Genomic DNA, 17,980 nt, shown 5'->3' on the forward strand with positions numbered 1-17,980 from the left:
TACTCAAGTAAAAGTGTTGTTGTTTGTCAATATTACTAATGTAAAAGTAAAATATACAGTGCAGTAAATGACTCCTAAAAGTGGATTTTGTTAAAAAAGGTATACATATATATACATACATACATACATACATACATACATACATATGTGTATGTATGTATGTATGTGTGTGTGTGTATACAAAATTTGCCATATCTCATTAGGATTCCTTTAAACGAGCTTGGATGATCTGCCTCTTAGCTAAAAATCTGAGGACATCTAATACGTCTCTGAACCCTGGTCGCCTCGTCCTCCTTTCTACTCCTGAGCTGAAGTGTGCAATTTCACACTCCAACATCAAACAGCTGCTCAAGAGGAGAACGTATGACCCACCCTGGCATTTGTCCTCCTTTCTCTCTCAAATGTGCAAACACCATTACCCTTGGGTTATCTTAAGTGGTGTGGTGAAGATTCTCAGCCTCTCCTGTCCGCTTCTTGCCAGACAAGACCATCAAAACCCGGCAAGCAGAGGGGACAGAGAGAGGCTGAAAGACAGAGTGAGCTGGGGGTGAGAAAGCGATGAAAATGGAGCAGATGCTTGTGTGGCGGCTGATTTGTGGGCCTGATAAGGGGGTGCTACACGAGGCAGCTGGAATTGATGGCTTGTTAGTGAGGACAGGCCCCCTCTGTGAGATGTTTTCAAAATGATTGATTTACAATAAAGTGGCTCCGGGTGTGCGCATGCAAGCAGAACTGATGCAGATCGATTCCGCTGAAATTGATTGATCAGCCATTTAGCTTGGCAGTGTGTTTACCGAACGAGGCCGAGCAGGACCCTCCTCGAGGCATCCTCCCTCGCCATAAAGCAGAGGAGAAATGCCACCTCTCCGGGCCCCCAGTCTCATTTCTCTGCCGGTGGCAGGGAAAACAAGCCCTATCAGAGCACTGCCCATAAAAATGTAATCATACAGTGAAAAATACCAGCATAAACATTTACGATTATGTATTTTATTCTGCCATCAAAGCGTCCTGCTGCAACTTAGAGATAGTATGCCTTCAGAAATAATGACCTACCTGCTCTATGCAAAGAGCAGAATACCGCCTGCCTTATCACAGTGTCACATTGAGACTTTCAGAAGGAGACATTGAAATAACTACTAACAGCAGATTTCAGTAAACAAGCAACCATACTTAAAGCTGACACATCCAACAACCTTTAGCCTTGCATTTTTATTATCTAGGAGATTACTGCTATGTGTAATGCTGAATAGCCCTCAAGTGTTAAAGTACGTTGTACTGTATATAAATTGTATCTTCAGTAATTTTAACAAACAGCGCCTAGAAGGGCCTCTGCGCGTTTTATAAGAAGTTTTACAGATGAATAAAGCACAAGGACGGCATTTACCATGCGACCCCGCTGACCTTCCTTCACTTCCTTCCTGCCAAAACAAAGCTCTCCACCACTCAGCTGAGGATTTAAATCACCTGTGCTCACTCGCCTCATCCTGTTATTTAGATAATTGCCAACAAGAGTGAGCTTTTGCCATTCTCAGGACGGCACGCAGCGGGCCCATCATGTCCCTTATTAACAATTTTACACACTTCGCCGCAGCAAGAGGGTGTCAGGATGCCAATAATATTTACCATCTGCCGCGGGGCCATTCAAGGGAGGTTGATTGTTGCTGCTTGCCCTGACAGCATTCGAAACCTGAGATCCCTACAAATCAACTGCCTTCTTTTTTTCTATAAGGAAAGGAACGGGGGGTTTGAGGTCGTGAGCCAGGTAGTGCAGCGCCATGCTAAACACGGAAAAGGATTATATCTCTCCTCCCCTTCAGCATCAGTTGGACTAAACAGGAGATTAAAACTAATGAGGGATCGCTCAACAACCAAAGGGGTATAAAAGACATACGATTTTTTTTTTCTTTTGCTTACAATGCTTTAGGCAAGGCAAGTTTGTTGGTATAGCACATTTCAGTAACAACGTGCTGTACATGAACAGAACAAAGAAAATATTCATGTACATGATGAAAGTACATTGCAGTGGAATAATAGCAGTAGATCAAGATAAGTTGGACTACAAACTTAATATAATGAAGTTTCAGTTAACTACGATAGTTTGATTTCAACATTAATATTTAAAGATAACCCTAACCCTAACAAATAGGTTTTTAACCTGGATTTAAATTAACTCAGGGTTTCAGCGCTTTTACAGTTTTCTGGAAGTTTGTTCCAGATAAGTGGAGCATAGGAACTAAATGCTGCTTCTCCATGTTTGGTTCTGGTTCTAGGTATGTGGAGTAGATTTCAGCCAGACGACCTTAATGGCCTGGAGGGTTAATACACTGATAACAAGTCTGTGATGTATTTAAGTGCTAAGCCATTCAGGGATTTATAGACTAACAGAAGTATTTTAAAGTCTATTCTCTGAGATACAGGGAGCCAGTGGAAGGACTTTAGAACTGGGGTGATGTGCTCTACTTTCTTGGTCTTAGTGAGGACGCAGGCAGCAGCTTTCTGATCAACATTTTTGGCAGAAAAAAATCAGGTGATAGAAAGCCGACATTGTAATTGTCTATAGATGCTTTTGAAGGTTTAGATCTGAGTCCATCATTACACCCAGATTTCTTGCCTGATCAGTGACTCCTAGCTGAAGCAACTGAAGCTGTGTGCTAACTTTTGATCTCTCCTCTATTGGTCCAAAAATAATTACCTCAGTTTTTTTTATTCAACTAAAGCAAATTATGGCACATCCAATGCATTGACTTCTTCTAAGCAGCGCTTGAATGGGTTCCCATTCAAGCCCCATATGTGATTTTTCTCACGTCTGATGTAAAGTTACCTACTGACACAAAAAAGTCCCCGTCCTTTAAGTAGGATTTAAACCAGTCGAGTGTTATACCAGAAAGGCCAACCTAGTTTTCCAGGCGCTCCAACAGAATGGAGTGATCGACAGAAACAAATACTGCACTAAGGTCCAATAGTACCAGCACTTTGGTTCTTCTACAGTCTACATTTACAAGGATGTCATTAAACACCTGGACAAGGGCGGTCTCTGATCTGTGGTGAGACTGATTCACTAATCTATAGGATTTTCTCAGTAAAGAAGTTAGCAAATCCATTGCAGGCCCTGGTGGAGTGGAGTTCAGAAGCCACAGACCACAGGATGATTTGTTAACCTGTCGACTGTGGTAAATAAGGCATGAGCATTATTAATGTTTTGCTGATAATCTCAGAGAAGGACTATTCTCTTGCATTTTTCAGTTTTAAGTTATATCTGTAAAATCTCTCTTTCTAGATGTCATAGTAAACCTGGGGTCTACTCTTTCTCCACCTTCGTTCAGCTTTTAAACACTCCCTTTTTTCACTTCTAATGGGTGGAGCACTTCTCTACAGAGATTTTTTTTTTTGTCCCAGAAACAACCTTCACTTCAATTGGAGCAATCCAGTCAATAATGTCTGAAACTTTAGACTGAAAGTTATCTATTAGTCCGTCTACTGAGTTACAAGACGAAGTGGAAGAGTAAGCTTGGTTAAAGGTTTCAGTGGTATTATCCTTAAAGATGTGTTTTCGTATGTCTCTTTGACTAACTGAGTCATTGGAAATTATTCTTTCAAAGAAGTTTTTTCAGAAAAAAACTACCTGCGACAGACTTGAAAAGAGATTCACCTTTCAGCAGGATAACGACCATAAACATACTACCAGAGTTACAATAGAATGGTTTAGAAACAAGCATTATGTGCTAAAATGACCCAGTGAAAGACCAGACCTAAATGCGTTTGAAACTTCAAAACCCTTTTTCACATTCAATCAGCTATTTTGAGCTATGCTATAAGAATGGACGAACATTTCTTGAGTCATCCTCCCAATGACCGCGAGGGGTGATGGAAAAACCATTTAGATCTTTATTTGTAAAACATTTTAAAACTTGTGTATCGTTTTTCCAAACCCTTTCTAAATTGTGCACCTTTTGGTTGCGATTGTAAGCAACATTTAAGATATTTGTGGGGGATGAGTACTTTTGCATGGCACCATATGAGTTTAAAGATTACATTTTTGTCTCATATTGAAAACGTGCTTATAGGTCATTTAGTAAATCAATGAGCTATAACGTTTAGTATTATTTGCCAAAAGAGCTTGGAGGCAAGTGAATGAAACGTCTGTCAAGGGAGTATTGAGCCTTCCCAGCCAATCCATTCAGTCTGTAATGATTTCCATAACATTGACATGAAAGATGTTGACACCAATTACACCATCTCCCTTTTGACCCATGACAATTTGTGTCTTGAAGCGTTAAACATCTCAATCATGCACAAGCACCCATATAGGCCACCTCAAACTGTATCAACATCTGCAGCACGGTGCGAAAGTTACAGTTTGTTTTCTTTATGTGACAAAGGCAGAGAGGGGGGAGGAAAAAAGAAGAGAGAGATCTGAAGACAGAGCAACGTCCCGAATCTGTGATAATAGTTTCCATGACAATGAGGCATGCTTTGTGCATCGGTTGCAGCCCAGATAAACAGTGATCCTTCACAAAAACAAGAAGGTCATTACAGCAGCTTGTCAAATCAATGCCCAGTGTGTCCAAGTTGATTAAGACATCTCTCCTCAGCTCTGACGCACCGTCAATAGCAGCAGGCGCACAATGCGGGACGAGGGGTGGTGGGCGGGGGTGTCCATGGCAGAAAATGTGTGTGCGCGTGCTGGAGGGGGAGTCCAGGCACTCCCATTCTTCCTCCATCTGCACACACCTACACAAACACACGCACGGTACTCCGATGATTGGAGTGAAATACCCATCAGTCAGGGAGCTGAGGTGGACTAATGATTCCCCGTGCTGCCTATTAGAACTACATGACAACTCAATCCTGTTCGCCAAGAAAGAGAAATGGAGGAGAGAGTTAGGTGGGATGGAGGAAGGGGGGTGGGTGGTGGGGGGGGCAGGAAGGGGAAGAGTAAAAAGAATGAGAGATGAAGAAAAGAAGAAGTGACCTTGTTGCAGCATCATTTGAGGCTGAATTAAATTGGCAAGAGCAGCTAATCTTTACCTCGGGGCGATTAACAGAATTAAAGCAGAACAACAAAGGCACAAGGGTTGGCTTTTTCCTTTTTTTCTTGCCCGACACTGCCATTTGTAATTTGTGTTGAATGTCTTCTGGAGAAGTTCTTTGTGTCTAAAGCCTGTCGCTGATGGGAGGATTTTTTTCTGTCTGACAAATAGATATTTGCTGAATCAAATACAGTGACTTGCTAAAGTGTTCACGCTGCTTTAACTTTTTTTTTTGACATTTTGTCAAACTCTAGTGTCCTTTTTTTTGTTCCTCTAAGAGGTTTTCTTTTAGGATTTCATTGTATTTAACTGCATCCACCTTCCAGGCAATGCTTACTAGGTTTCCTGCCATGCTTAAGAAAAGCCTTTCCACAGCACTATACTGCCACCACCATGTTCAAGGTATGTGCAGTGTTAGTTTTCAACCACGCATTGCGTCTTGCATTTAGGCTGAAAAGTTAAGTTTTAGTCTCATCTGACCAGTATCTTTGCCACATGTTTTTTGTGTCTCCTCCATGATTTGTGAAAAACTGCAAACTCCTTAGTGCTTTGCCTTAACAATGGTGTTCTTCTCTCTACTCATCCATAAAAGTCAGACAACTAACAGTGATCATGTCGATAAATTCTCCCACCTGAGCCGGGGATCTCTGCATCTCCTCCAAAGTTACCATGGACCTCTTAGCTGCTTCTGTAATTTATGCTCTCCTAACCTTGTTAAGGTGGACGCCCCTGTTTTGATAGGTTAATAGTTGTGTCCTAATTTTACCATTTTTTGGATGGTGGGTTGAACAAGGATCTGTTGACGTTGAAAGCTTGGGATTTTGCTGTTTAGCCTAACCCTGCATTAAACTGACCCACAATCTTATCCCTGAGCTGTCTGCTGTGTTCCTTGGTCTTCACTAATGTTTTGTAATAAACCTCTGAGGTTTACAACTAGATTTGTACTGAGATTAAATTACACACAGATGGAGCCCATTTCCTGATTACGGGACTTCTGAAGGCAACCGTCTGCACTGGATTCTATTTATGTGTAACAAGATGTTGGAAACAAATTTGTGCCACACTTTTCAGATTTTCATTCATTAGGAATTTCAGAATATTTTGGATAAACTATCACATAAAATCCCTAAAAAAAATACATTAAAGTTTGTGGTTGTAACTTAGTAAAATGGGTATACATGTGTAAGCAAAGGTATGTGGATATGGTTGTTAGCAAAAGTAATGATTTATGATCTAATGGGTCTCTCTTGTAAATGAGAAATTGTGTCTCACTGAAACTATCAGTTTAAATAAAGGTTTAATATTAGTAAAGTTGATAGTCTTAAACCACTCAGTTGAGGCTTAAAGTTTGGTAGATTAAACATATATATTTATTAAACAAACTGGCCCAAACAGCCTAGTTTAAGCCAGCTATCAGTAGTAGTTATCTACCAATAAATAGAAGTATAGTCTGAAACTTTTTATCCTGTTTTAAAACAAATGTTGTTGAAACAAAGTCAATTAATTTTACTTTAGCTTTTGCGCTCAGTCTCATTCCTTCTCTTTTCACAGGCTGATCTATATGTTCGGAAAGACAGAAGGTTAGGCCTTTCAGCTCGTCTAACAGAGAAACAACATAAATCGTTACAGATCTGGGAAGGTTAACAACTGAACTGTACACACACGTGCAGATGAGAAGCATAAAAACCAATAAAGCTTTAGCTCAGGGACATTTCTGATAACTCTTGTGAGAAGATCGATATTTTCTGTTACTTGCATTACATTTCCACAAGCATATATGCAATGGTAAAAGATTAAGAGTGTTTGTAGATTACACTTTGAATAAAGTCATTCTCAACTTCCTGGTGGGTCCAGGTCTTGGTCTGTCAGATAGATTACCTCACAGCTGCAGTTTGACCAAAACAACAGAACAATAACCCTAACCTGAGCTGCCTGAATCGCCAACTGAATACACGCAAAAGTAAAGTTTTACTAAGTCAGTATCTCAAGCATTAGGTTAAATTGGTGGTAAAATATGCTGGTAATTGGTCTCGCGTTGGGTTTGGTCCAACTGCTAAACAATCCTCCACCATATGCCTTCAGGGTTTACTGTTTAGAGGCTTTATATTTATGTCTGAGCCTAGTTGCTTGGCAGCCCTGCAAAAACTTTATAAGTAGGTGTAGAAGAAAAAACTGATAAGACCAACATTGATGACAGACATGCTGTTTAATCTGTGTAACTGAAATACTGATTCTAAGTGGTGTGTTTCAAATAAAACGCCATGGAGAATTTCATTCTGTGAAAAGAAGCAGGTGGAGCTTATGTTAAATGTAAATAAAATAGTTTGGCCCAGACACCTTCAGAACAGTGATGGGGGGGGGGGGGGGTTAACTAGTAGATAACTTTCAGTTTTAAAGAAAATTAGAAATAGACTGCTCTACTAAAATCTCAAATGTTTCAAAATGGGAATGAAACCCAGAAAATCTAAGACAAAACAACCATTTAGATGTTTTTTTTTTATTTAAAAAAATATATTTTCTTCTTCTCCAAGAGTGTAGTTTATAATATTGTTTTGTTAAAATCATCTTTGAAACTCGTCCTCTGCATTTAACCCATCCCTTTGGGCAGCAGTGGGCTGCCACTGTGCGACACCTATCCTGGGGCTGAGGGTCTTGCTCGGTAGCTCTGAGTGGCAGCCTGTGGGACTTGAACCCAGAACCCTCAAAGACAAATGCCCAGTCCCCTAACCAATAGGCCACCACTACCCCACATCTGGAATTTGGAACAGGATGTGCAATGTTCCCAAGGTATTACCATATATGTTCATCCAAGCTATTCCAAGATTTTTGAACTTTGTTCACTTTTTTAGGCAACTTCTGATATTGACACATTATGTCTTCTCTGAATGCTAAAAGTGGGCTAACCCTAGTTTGGTCATACTAATTCTGAAAGTGCATGTAAAGTCAGATCTAAAATTGCTCAACAGAGGAAATATTTTCATAAAAGTCTTGTAAGAATTTACAAAGTCAACCTTTTTTCGGTATCACTTGATTTCTTTGCCTGCTGTGTTTGTAGCAAATCGCTCCTATTCACTAAACTTGATGGTTATCTTTAATTGTACGGTATATTTGGAAAAGCAGCTAGCGTGTGCTAAAAAGCTGCAAAAACTGCCATGATTCATGGAGATGGTACCTCAACAAGAACCTAGGATTTGATCCTCATTTGATAATAAAATACATAAAATTAGTTTTTGTGTCAAAATGTTGGCCAAGTTTTGCAATTCTTCCATACCCAGTAAGTGTCCTTGACTGCTAAATAACACAAACTTCAAACCTCTAAGCCTTATTCCTATAAAACCAAAGATTGGCTGCCGTAAATATTGTAGTCCCTTTACCTCCAGAGTATTCATGATTCAAGGATTTCATTTGCTCTTAGCCATCCCCCGGGTAGGCTGACTGGATTTCCGTGTCTTAAGACTGATCTCCAGCACCTTTTCCCCACCATTACTCACAGCTGTATGTCAACACCTGACTTCCTCCATATGTCGGTGTCGCCTGCCGAGGCCAAGTTGGGGGGTTTTAGAAGGCTGCCCTCCAGAGGACCCCTAGGAGAGCGCCTCAGGTAACGCCGTAGAACACACTCTTCCTTCAGGTCACAGCTTTGTGCTGCAACATGGATTGTTTCAATACTGCTGATCCTTACATATAAAAATAAACAAAAGTCATGTATTCTGCAGCAGACACCTAGACAAAAGAGTGCAATATACATATTCGTCTAGATAAATTATATTCTAAAATTTATTTGAATTAAGTTAAAACAATTAAACCAAAGGTAGCTTATTGAGCAAATACCCTTTATTGCTTGCCTTCCTTTTGCCAAATCATTTCTCTTTCACACAACTGTCTCAGGCTTTAACACAATACACCCTTTTGTTATTGGTTCTAACTCATACTTATATACATTTCTGAGTAATTTGAATTTGCCTTTCTTTAGCTGTGATCCATAATCATTAAATTAACTAAAATATACACTTGAAATGCATGACTGTGTGTGTAAGGAATCCATATGAGTTTCAATTCTTGATTAGATTTCCTGAAATAAATTACCTTTTCAATAATGTCCAAGTTTATCTAGATACATACCCTGTGGCACTGTATTCCGTTATTCCTTAATGAAAGCCATGCAAGATTACCATTGTATGTAAAGTGTTTCCAGTACTGCTTGGTCTACGGCCTCTGGATGTTCTCGAAGAACCAATCACACGCCGACATTTCCAAAAAAGTCCATTTTGTTTGATCAAAATCAATCTATAACACTTTGAAGTTTAGCTGTAGGACCTTACACGGAAATATATATTTTAAATGCCCCCTGTGATATAACTGTATATTTAATGAATGTTTCTCGGCAAAATTTGTGTTAAAATAAAAATAGAAAAATGTTTAAATATGCATCTTGCCCTTTTCTACATATACCTGTTAAAGCAGAAACAAAATCGGACAAGGGAGGTAAAATCAAGAGTGTTCTTTTCATAAAAAAGAAATTGTAACAAACAGCATATCACTTCAAGAAGAAACTGAAAACAAAAACATGTTTTATTACAATATTTAGAGCTGAAACTGACAATAATTAATATTCATGAGTCGGCAACTTTGCAGCAGCCCCCCCCCCCCAGGATGGTTAAATTAATTATGCTAACAGGGTCATTTAACTGCTTGATTCAAAGAAGGCAGCTCTCGTGCAGTGAATGACACAATAATTACACACACAATCTAACAAGAGGACGGTGACAAGTGGAGGAGTGACACCCTCATCTCCATAAAGTACAAAGAACACGTTTACACATCTGAACACAACTAACAGCAACAAAAAAAGATGTTAAAACCATACAGGCGGAATAAAAGAATAATAATAAAAAAAAAACAGTTTTATAGCCACTGCAGCTTTTCTCTCTCCCACTAATAAATATGATTTGTTACTATGTGCTATTATTTAGAATTATTCATTTACTCTGTCACTGCACATGGAGGGGTAATAGAAACGCCATTGAGGAGGCTGATTTACTCTGTAAAATTTTCATCTCAAGGCCCCCGTAACGCGTGATTGGTGCCAGTGAGAGTAACAGGAAATCATGCATTATGTAGGCGAATTTGACACGACCTTGAGACTCCTCGGCGCAGACCATCCATTACTATCCGAGCGACCTTCCTGTCGCCGAAGATACATCTGATGTGTTTAAAGCTGCTTTACAATGCATTAGGAGGGCTTTACATGTGCTGAGCTCACTTTATTTGCTCATACATTTCACAGGGAGAGTTTAGTGCCGTGCTGATGGGGGCTGTTCACAGTGAGTGAGTCACTTGAGGAGACAAATGAGCTCATGGAAGCAGGCCGAGGAGCTGGATAACAACGCATTTCAGGGCAAATTCCCCTCTTTTCCAATTTTACACCCTACCAATGTACCACACATTTACCACGCAGTGAACCCGTGCGGATTTGGGCTCATCATTTATTCTCACTTGCTGTAATTGATTGACCCGTATCTTGAAGACGGGGAATGGATATAATTTTTCCCACCAAGCAAAGGGGCATAAGGATCAATATTCTCACTGTTTGTTAAGCTTTATGCAACCTTTAGAGTAACAGCTCAAATCGATAACTCTCATATAATTGTGTACGTTTTCAAACAAAGTTTTTCTTCCTCACTTTTGATGATCCCAGTGACAGTTTGGCTGTCCCGCTGAGCCACATGATGCTAAGGGCCTTACAGTGTACTTGGACTTTCTCTGAATTTGTCACGTAACAACCACATTTGGCATTTATTTGGATTGGGATATGTGATAAATCAACAAACAGTAGTGTCAAGTGGAAGATAAATTATACTTTTTTTTTTTTTACAATTAAAAACTGTGTAATTCATTTGTGTTCAGCCCCACAGTGTGTCAATATTTTGCTGTCAGCTTTTGCTGCAGTTACTGCTCCAGCTCTTCTGGGATATGTCCATCACATTTAAATATTTAGAGACTATTTTCTGTGCTAATATTTCCTTCCAGAATAGCTCAGGTTCATTTACATTGGGAGCAAATCAAATGTTTTTTTTAAATGATAAATTCTCAGCTGGATTTAGGTCCAGGCGTTGACCGCGCCAATCAAATAACCTTGCTGCAATTCTATGCCAGTGCAACTCTGGCTGTATGTTTGCATACAGGATTCCCCTGCGTTTAGCTCCATCAAACTTCGCATCATCTCCAACCAATTTCTGCATCACTGTAGAAAAACCACCCCACCGCAGCAACAAACTGCCACAGCCATGTCCTCAGTTGGGGACGGTGTATTCAGGACATTACTTTTCCACCACAGATAACACTTTGCATGTTGGAAAAAAATTCAATTTTGATCTCATCTGTCCAGACTCCACCTACATTTTTGCTGTGACTCCTATATGGGTTGCAACAAACTACAAATGAGACTTATGTTTTCCAGAAAAGAAAAAAAAAATCAACTATTCTGACATGACTGTGGTGTAAGAGTTTGGGAGTTTTCCCTGTCAGGGGGTGAATGACTGTGGTGTAAAGTGATGTGGGTTGTTGGACTTGATAAAGCGCTATACAAGTACCATTTCACTTCTATAAAGGCCAGATTGGGCGAGTGCATGACTATTAGTTGTCCAGTTGAGACTCTCCCACCACATCTGTAGATCTTTGCAGCTCCTCCAGAGTTCCTGTGGCTCTGTTGGCTGCTTCTTTGCCCAGGGGGGAGAGTTTAGGTGGACAGCCATATCTTTGTAGGTTTGCAGTAGCGCCATACTCACTATTTTCGGATGATGGATTGAACATGCGAGCTTGAAAAACATGGGGTATTGTTTTATAACCTAACTCTGCTTTGAAATTCCCTACAACGTTCTCCGTGACCTGCACGCTTTGTTCCTCTATTTTTTTGATACTGTTCACAAATGTTCTCAAACCTTTCAGCCATTCACAGAACGACAGCATTTATGTTGGGATTAAATTACACAAAGCACAGTTGCACTCTAATGCCGAGTCTTGACAGCAGTTGGTTGTATTTGATTTTAAAGTGGGGTGAACAGACACGCCACACTTTTTAGATTTTTACCTGTAAAAAAAATTGAGGAAAAACTGAACTTCTCCTTCCACTTCACAGTTATGCTTTACTATGTACACACATAAAAGCCCCATAATATATGTTAAACTTTGTGGTCTTAACATGTGAAAATTGACAAAGTTCAATAGCTATAAATACTGTTGTGAGGTGCTGTTTTAGCATATAATGGTTATTGCTCAAGTCTTCCCCCATCTACTTTTGCACCCCTGTTCCATAAACACTTAGGGAAGTGAGATTATATTTCCATATAAAAAGCTCAATAATTATAGGGCGGAGGAAGATGGGTGTCCCCCCTTATCAGAGGAAATGATAAGGGACTTGCAGGCCCTGTGAAAGAACAGGGTCCATTTTGATATAATTGGCAGTGGAATTATTTATGACATTAATTGCCACATTATCGACTGGCTGTCAGGTACCGTGTCAGACTGTCCATATTTCTTAGCAGAAAGAGCCAGCTCAGCCCGGTGTCCACTGACAAGCTAATTACAACAGCACAACCTTGAATGACAAATGTTACTCATCGAGGACCGGCCAGGCCCGGAAATAAGGGCCACTTCTCCCCCACCAGCCTCTCTGGATCAAACGAGACAGCAGCGTGCTGCCAAATGCAGTCAGGTGCAGGAGAGACAGGGATGCATGTCAGCAAGAGAGGGAGAGAGAGACAGATAGAAAGAGATGAGGAAGGGAAGGAGAAAGGGAGGAAGATGTTTCTCTGGCAAGGAGGAATGCTCTTCTGTACGTTGGACAGTTGTCATTCATAAAGACGTCATTTTTTCTTCTTTTTTTGCCTCCCATCTTCTTAAACTTGAGTAATGTCAATCAATCATCAGACTGTTGGCTGATCGCTGCTGATGTTTTTTTTTTTTTTTTTTTTGTCTCCGACTGCAGGTCCCACTGCTTTATAGGATGTGACTTATATACAAAGGTAACGTCAATACTAGCATATTTTAATTAACGTCAAATCTAAATATCTAGCTGTGGCAATAAAGTTAGCATGGCACTGTGTGGTGTGGACTTTTTCACAGTTAAACACTAAAGATGAACGTTCTTAACTCTGCTGCACCATTATGCAGAGGTTCATCAGCAAATCAGCGGCTGACCAGAAATGTATCATTTTGCGCCTAATTGGCCCTCATTGGAGATCGACTGGTAAGAAAACAGAACTCCAAACTTATTTCCCAATAATGAACACACCATAAACAAGCATTACCAGGTTGTGCTGACCACAACCCTCTTTGGTGTAGAATTTACTGACGGAGAATCAGTTAACTATTTTCAGTTTTATTGGGATGGTAAAAACAAGATGTAAAAGTGTGTTACAACAGAGTTGTTCTGTTTTACCCTTTTGAGGAGTCAGATTCTAGGTAAGGACGCAACTATTCACTACCCTGGCAGATTAACGTAAAAGGTATTTTAGTCAATCAAGAAGTTTGTTGTTGATATGATATGAGATAGACATCTCCAAGAAGATAAAATAATTTCAAGTTTAATTTTTGAAAAAAGAAAAGTCTTCCTCAACAATCCTCAACAGCAAAACAAAATCAAACATTTGAAAATGTCCATTAATGCACTCAGTACTTGGTTGGGAATCCTTTTGCACAGATTACTGCATCAATGCGGCGTGGCATGGAGGCAATCAGCCTGTGGCATTGCTGAGGTGTTATGGATGCCCAGGATGCTTCAATAGCGGCCTTTAGCTCATTTGCATTGTTGGGTCTGGTGTCTTTCAGCTTCTTCTTCACAATACCCCACAAATTCTCTATGGGGTTCAGGTCAGGGGAATTGGCAGGCCAATCAAGGACAGTAATGCCATGGTCAGTACACCAGTTACTGTGAGAATCTTATGTCGTCTCTTAACCACTACCATACTTGTGATTTAGTTTACTGAACCAAGCTGAGTGTTTTTCAAGGCTCAGGAAACCCTGCAGTGTTTCGAGTTAATTAGACGATTCAAGTGATTAGTTGAATAGCCTAATAGTATACTTTTTCATGATATTCTAATATTTTGAGATAGGATATTTGGGTTTCTTAAGCTGTAAGCCATATTCAGCGATATTAAAACAATAAAAGGCTTGCGATATTTCAGCTGATTTGTAATGAATCCAGAATGTATGACATTTCATGTTTTTTAATTGCATTACAGAAAATAAAGAACTTTAGCACAATATTCTAATTTTCTGAGACAGTCCTGTATATATATATATATATATATATATATATATATATATATATATATATATATATACATACATACAGCAATCAGACCCTTCTATAATCGACGACCAACTATTTGTATGTTTCCACTACTATTTTGATGAATTATATTTGGTGAAAATCTCAAAATCTTTGAGGATGGAAGGCCTCCTTTCCATCACCCTAATCTTTAGCTCAGTCTACAAATAATCTATTAATTCAAGCCACGACTCTTGCCGCTCCTTCTAAAAATCAGCTGGTCAAATCTTTACAGAAATCATGATCAGTAATGGACCACAAGATTTTACTTGGTGCACCTCTGCTACTACCTGCAGGTTTTAAATCAGTACCATTTTAGCTAAGCTCCACTTTAAATTGTGCAACAGGATGAGGAGGATTGTGCAACGTTAACTTTCAGCTTGGCAACAACCAGAAAACTAATGTGTAATGAATAAATAACACCGTGCACAGGCAACTTGCTAAGGCTTGTAGAAACATAAACTGTGAATAATAGGGTTGAGAGTTAGACCGTCTATTTAAGTGTACCCATTCAGACAGACGCATGCACACACTGAGGCTTACTAGTGAAGCCTGCAGGGCTACTGTATCAGAATGTCACTGATCTGCTGCAATGAAGTGTGCCATTTGTTCATCCACAAAGTTCCCAAGATGCAGCAGCATCGACGGAGCCGAAGGTCAAGGGGGTCACTGCCTACAGGTAGATCTGTGGCTCATACCTTAATTAATGTACTGTCTGCGATGCTGAGCGTCCCGTTCGTCCCTTCGCATGCACAGAGGTGCGCGTCTAGCATATGTCAACCCGCTCTGGCACTCCCCACCCAGCCCGTAATGTAGTTTGTGTTGGTGTGGCAGCTCGAGATGCGTCCCTGACAAGGATGGGAAGTGACACACACCAAACTCGGTGTGTCCCCCAGCCAGCTCCGGTGGCTCGGAGCCTGTCAATTCCAGCTCCGTCAGTGGCACAGGCTCAATGGCAGTGCCTGTGACACATGTCACAAAGTTTTAAATGTCTGCTCTTTTCAGTAGGATGGCTGGGCGCACGCCGCAGCCAGGGGAAGGATGACATTTTGTGTTGTGTGGGGGGGAACTTGTTGTGGCTCCCCTCTTCCTGCCTCCTCCGGCTGTCAGCCCCGGTTTCCTCTGAGCATATCAAAACACAGACAAATAAACCTTGTCATTTTGAAGCGCCAGCACTAGTGACCAGGCTCCTGAGCGGCATGTCATCTGGAATATGGTCACACAGTCCTGTAGGAGGTTGTGAAGTGTATAAGCACATGCAGGAAGGCGCTCTCCCCCTCTCTTCCTCACACACATGCACATCTCAGAAACTGGAACAAATCTTTAAGCTAATAAAAACAGGAAACTAAAAGAGAAACAGTGAACAAACATTGCATTAGGCTATCTCTGACCTTTTCTTTATCTGTTTGTGGATGAGTGACATGCTGCAGCAAACATAAACATGGTTGCTTTCAAGCCCCACAGACATCAAACCTCTCCATCTCATCATGAATCCATTGTTCTTCTCAGCATCACAATGTAGCCACGATGAGGATTGAGATCTCTCCGTTTAAGGTGTGTTAACTAAGCACTCCTTTCAGTAACACTGAGCAAAATATTTTTGATCTACTTTGGAGGGTTTATGCAAAAATGTCAACAATATTTAATTGTCATTCATGTATTGTACTGGTTCATAAGTAAAAATGAGAATACAAAAAGCTCAAACACATCTGAGTTTAGCCCTTTTAATCACACAAAACTCACAAATATTTCTTTCTCAAAACAGCTGTTAGAAATTAAATGTTTATTCAAAATCTTAAACGGGAAGGTTCCCTTGAAACCATTTTACCTGCTGTTGTGTTAAGGCATTAAAAGAGTCACAGTGTACAAGACTAACGATGATAAAAAAAAAAATAATTCACATAAACAGGAAAACCAATTAGAAATTCCAGTGTGCATCTCAGTAGAAATAAAGAAAAGACCACAGCTGGTGTGAACAAATGCTAAGAAATAGCACAGAAACCTTATCAAGATTAAGAATAATAATGTTAGACGGATTAATACTTTTTTGCATGCAAACTCTTGGCATTAGTTCATCTTTATTTCTTATTTAGCAAAAAAAGGCAAAAGGCCAATTTTCACACCAGATTTAGTAAGTTAGATCCATTGAGGTTTAGCTAATTTATTTTGTAGTTTGATGACATTTCACTGACTACCATTCAACACACAAAAAAAAACAAATGTGGAAAAAAAACAACAGAAAACCTGCAGGGACAGAAGCTGGACTGTTTTAACCAAACATCAGATCAAAAGTTGTGACCCAGCCTCAGAAGTCTTCACAGACGGCCCTAGAAAACTATCTGTTCACTTAAGATAACATTAGCTACTTAACTATTGTTAGCTAATTTCAGCATTTTCAACGGATAGATGAATGAATTAAAGTAGTTCACCTTAATTAAAGTACTACTTGTTTAAAGAATCCAGATTTCAGGTTTTGCTTTTCAACCCACCCTTTGGTAATCTTAATGTTAGACCGTCACTTTTGGTAAACCATTTTTTGGTTTATACAGCATGTTTATTTGTGGAACATCCTCATAATAAACTGCTAGTGACTATCTTCAATATGAAATGGCGACCAACAAGATAAATATGTCTGGAGGCCAAACTTTAGCAGATTAGTATTTTATATATACTATTATACTAAATGTGTTTAATAATGCTTGTTAGAGGGTTGGATTTTGAGATGAGTTGTTATTCAACATGACCAGGGTGCCTACATCTTTGAGAATGATCCTTTCTGGAATGTATAATAGGTAGGTAGGCAAGACATGGAATGCTTTTAGGATCTGAATAAAATGGACCAAATTACTTTTTATTCAGCAAATGCCCAACTACTCAAACCAGGAGCAAGACCATTCTGGTACTGATCTAGTGAAGATTTTGAATATGCTCCCATTTTAATAAGCAAAAAATGTAATTAAGCTGTGTGTACTATTCTGGTTTTAGCCAGATTTTTTGGATGTGACATTTAGTTGTATAAAACAAACACACACTGGTATTCTTTCATGCATGCCATAAAGCTGTTTTTGAGGAACCATGGAAGAAGTAAATTGGAACTTAGAATCATTTACTTTTTGACTATATATTGCTAAATAAATGTTAAGTTTCCTTAACATTAATTTGCTGCTAACAACATTCTTGTAAGCAATGACATTTACAAAATCTGAGTATCTGGATCATCAGCTCTTGTGGCTTACCAATTAAATTTTTTCACGTTTTTGTTTTGTAAAATATTGAAAATTTGAGTTGCTATTTGATGGTTGATACAGCATAAATTTAAGCAGATTTGCCAAAAAAAAAAAAAAAAAAAAAGAGAAGCTGTCACGGAAAAAAAAATGTTAATGGAAAGGAAAACACTGAGTGAAGCTTTATGTTTTGGGGGTTTGTTCATAGAGCTAATTAGGGCTCCAGATAGAGCCAAAGATATCACATGGTGTAGGAGGATGTGATTCCACTATGCTCTGTAACATGTAAACAGCAATAAGAATAGAAACCTATTCACAGCTCCTGCAAACACATTTTCACTGTCTAGAACAATGTCAAAATGTGGAATAATGCTGTGCATCTTCCTGAAGACACC

General features: G+C 39.5%; 1 protein-coding gene and 1 long non-coding RNA gene across 2 annotated transcripts in view; one reads left to right on the top strand and one right to left on the bottom strand.

Moving 5' to 3' along the window:
- The window catches only part of lrmda (leucine rich melanocyte differentiation associated), a 412,971-nt gene that overhangs the window by 3,379 nt on the left and 391,612 nt on the right, over positions 1-17,980 (bottom strand). The window lies entirely within an intron of this gene.
- Positions 6,962-17,980, top strand: part of LOC118557202 — a 26,034-nt gene continuing 15,015 nt past the window's right edge. The window contains exons 1-2 of the long non-coding RNA XR_004927694.1: positions 6,962-6,990; positions 8,524-8,631. This is a non-coding gene — a long non-coding RNA (uncharacterized LOC118557202). The remainder of the gene's footprint in view (positions 6,991-8,523; positions 8,632-17,980) is intronic.

Source organism: Fundulus heteroclitus, chromosome 22 (genome assembly GCF_011125445.2).
Source record: "Fundulus heteroclitus isolate FHET01 chromosome 22, MU-UCD_Fhet_4.1, whole genome shotgun sequence".
In the NCBI taxonomy this organism is placed as follows: Eukaryota; Metazoa; Chordata; class Actinopteri; order Cyprinodontiformes; family Fundulidae; genus Fundulus; species Fundulus heteroclitus.